General features: G+C 39.8%; 1 pseudogene; it reads left to right on the forward strand.

Annotated features, from left to right (window-relative positions):
• Window positions 1–2,156: 2,156 nt before the first annotated feature.
• Window positions 2,157–3,559, forward strand: LOC123586011 (annotated as a pseudogene).
• The last annotated feature ends 281 nt before the right edge of the window (window positions 3,560–3,840 follow it).

Raw genomic sequence — 3,840 nt, forward strand, 5'->3', positions numbered from 1 at the left:
GGAGAAAAGGGAACTCTCATACACTGTTGGTGGGAATGTAAATTTGTGCAGCCACTATGGAAATAGAATGGAGGTTCCTAAAAAAGAGCTGCCATTAAGATTTAGAAAATTCACTTCTGGGTATTATTTACCCAAAGAAAATAAAAACACCATTTTGAAAATATATATACAACTTTATATTTATTGTAGTATTACTTACAGTAGCCAACATACTGAAGTAATCTATGTCCATCGACAGATTAAGGATAAAAAAGATGTTATATATATAAAATGGACCCAGCCACAAAAAAGAATAAAATCTTGCCATTTGCAACAACTCCAATGGACCTAGAAGTCATTATGCTGAGTGAAATAAATGCTGTGTGATTTCCCTCATATATGGAATCTAAAATAAACAAAACAAAAGAACAAACAAAACAAAACAGATTCATTGACACAGCAGACAAACTGGTGGTTCCCAGAGCGGCAAGAGAATGGAGGGCAGACAACATAGGTAAAGAGGATAAGAGATACAAACTCCTAGCTACAAAATAAAGAAGTCATGGAGATGTAATGTGCAGCATAGAAAGTACAGTCAATAATATTGTGATAACTTTGTACGGCGATAGATGATAACTAAAGGGAATCATTTCATACTATACATAAAGCTCAAATTACAATGGTATACACCTGAAACTAATAGCACATTGTTGAGCAGAGATGAGATTCCTGGCCTTCTGGTTGAGCCTTGCAACCTCAGAAGTGGGTAGGGGCTTTCAGGGCTCCCTAAAGCCACCCCAGCACACGTAGCCATGGACACACTCTTGCAGGCATATAGCAGCCCAGAGCAGCCTGCTGTCAATCATCCAGGGACCTCATATGAGGGACTGTTCTTCACTCACCCACTGTTCCTGGAGGCTCACAGGCTCTGACCTTTGAACGTGACAAGTCTGTGTCATTTGGAGGTGGGTATCAAAGAGTGTTAGTGAGCAAGAGGAAGTGTGAGCCAGATCCTGACCAGGTCCAGGGTAAATCTGCTTAGCATCTCTGCTTGTGAATTCTCATGGATTGTAAAATAGCTGGCTGACAACTTAAAATGAGTTTAAGTTTTGGAACAGCCATCAGAGTGAGTTGAAGCCTAATGCTGCTACCAAAACCCCATAGTTACATTTCCCCCACGCATAAGATAATAAATCACATAAACTCAAAACATTTTTACTTAAGAAATGGTCTCCTATTAGTTTCTGACATGTGAGCTGGGGACAGAACTCACCTCCTTCCACCAACAATGTAAATGGACAGGTTGAACTTCTAACTTTCACATATCAAGTTTAAACCTTAAACTTTTTACGGTCACATTTTGTATTAAATGTAATTGACCTCACCTGTACAAAAATATTAATATGGAATATATAATCATTTTTCTGCCTCATAGCTCCTTGCTCCATAGTAAGGCCCAAATACATGCCTTATTCAAATCTTTCCTTAAAACATTAATGTAGATTGTTATTGTCTCCACTGTTTTTAAGAGAAACAGTGAATCAAAGATCAGTAGTGATCCCTCTTCTCTGTCAGAGTCCCTAGTGTCAAAGCACTCCATGGTGACTTCAAGAAGCCAGACCTGTTAGTGCCCCTCATGATGTGAGGAAAGGCCAGCCAATTCTTCAAACCTTGGGGAAACAAAGAAGGAAAGACCCATGGCACAGTTGGACCCCATTCCTAGGTCCCCACAGGAGGAGGAGCCATGTACCCCTACCCACAACAGCTTCTTCCCGTGGAAGCCTGGTCATGGCTACTGCAGCCTATGGACTTTGAAGAGCAGTACAATCCATGGCACAAGCAGGCTGAAGGGCTGAGTTTCTGCCTTTCCAAGGCCACTGCCTAGTTGCAACATATTTTCCAGAGCACCTTCCAGTACCTTCAGACACTGTCATGTTGCACACAAGACATCCACCTCTCGGATGCAATGCTATCACCAGGGACCTGTCTTCTCTCTATTGTTCTGGGATGCACCCAGAGATGGCATTGTTCTCAAAAAAATCTAAATGACACAGCACATCCATTGTCTGGTCCATGTGGAGCATGTTCTGAGCTTTGGAAGTAGCACCAGCTGTTTATTCTGCAGGTACAAGAGGAAGACAGAGACAGGATTCAAGTGAGTAGTAAGACCATTGGAGAAACTGGGCAAGCAGCTACAAAGGATGTTGGAGAAAATGTTAGAAGACCCAGATGAAGAAGAGGAAATGGATTTTACTGGAAGGAAAAGAAATGCTGGTAAAGATGAGACAGGTGGAACCTGGGAAATAAAAACAGATGCTGTAGAAGCTAAAAGTTGAATAGAAAGAACCCATTGCCTCCAAATTTCAGCAAGAAAGAGGCATCTTTTATATAAAGGATCTAAAAGAGGAGTTTTCCTTTTTTTTTTAACTTGGAGAAAAATTAGAGTATGAATCTGATGATGAACAGGGACACAGCTATTCTCTCTCTCCCTCTCTCTTTCTCTCTCTCTCTCTCTCTCTCTCTCTCTCTCTCTCTCTCTCTCTCTGGAGTAAAATTGTATTCAACCAAAAAACAACCGAAGGCTGAAGCCATCGGCTCAGGATAGAAAAAAGACGTAATGATAGTGTTCACTGGAAGCTTGTTGGATCCTATGCACTTTGAGACTCCTGCTGAGTCAGGAGGCAGATCATTTGGAAAAAGAAAACCAAAAACTGGGAAGACAAAGATTCTTATGGTAATGATGATGACAGCTTCCTTGATCTGACTGACCTGGTTGAGAAGAAGCCTCTGAACCAAATGAAGAAGGCTGAAAATTTGACAAGAAGTCAGAGACCTTTTAGCCATTTGTTGCAAAGTTAAATGATAGGGAAAAACAATTCTCTAAAATCTCGGAGAGGCTAAAGGCCTCAAGGAAAGCTCTGTCAGAGTCACCATCTCCAGATGTTTTAGATGCTTTCACGTCACAAACAAAATCAAAGAGTGCATTAGATGGTGTGTCACAGAAGAGACTACTCAAGGACTTGTGACTGAGGAAACAAGGACAGACGTAAAGGGCTGATAAAAACTGTAAAGCCCACAGAAATACCAGAACTAAAAAAAAAAACAAAAAAACAAAAAAACAAACCAAAACAAAACAAAAAAACTGGAAATCACATTGGAGATATAGAAAAAAAAATTAAAAATAAATAAATAAATAAATACATACATAAATACATAAATACATAAATAAATAAAGTTATACTGGTTGTCTTTGGTGCCATGAAAGAAGGAAACAAATCTAAATTAAGAACTGGAATGGTAGAGAAATTACCCCTCCAAACACCCAAAACTCCCTCTGACTCTAATGAGATTAAAAGATGAACTTGATGTGGAGGGAGAAGAGGCTGTGAAAGAGGAAGAGAAGGTCATGAAGGAAGGAGCATGGAAAGAAAAAATGTGGAGTGGAAGCAACAGGCTATGGCAGAAGTTAGAGCCATTAGCAGGACTGGAAAAGAGTCTTCTTATATGTTCTAAAGAAATAAAACCCTATGAAAACATGCCTCAGTCAGATGGAACAGAATTATTGTCAACAAGAGTTTAGCAAAATAACTTCTTCGTTCGAGGAACCCCTAGCACCAAAGAATGAATGTAAAAAATACAGAACATTTAAAGAGAGAGAAAGCCACCAGTCCAAGCAAACATCCACCAAAACTTTCTTCTAAATATCCAGATGATCCAGACTGCTGTTTCCAAATTGTTCCCAAATGAAGCCCAAAGTGATGGTGGCAGGATGCATTTCATGCAAATATGTTTTGATTGTTTCAGAATTGCACAGGAAGACATTGTAGACCAAGTGGCATGCGAAATGTGGGCTCCTATAAC

This window comes from Leopardus geoffroyi, chromosome C3 (assembly GCF_018350155.1).
Source record: "Leopardus geoffroyi isolate Oge1 chromosome C3, O.geoffroyi_Oge1_pat1.0, whole genome shotgun sequence".
NCBI classification, from domain to species: Eukaryota; Metazoa; Chordata; class Mammalia; order Carnivora; family Felidae; genus Leopardus; species Leopardus geoffroyi.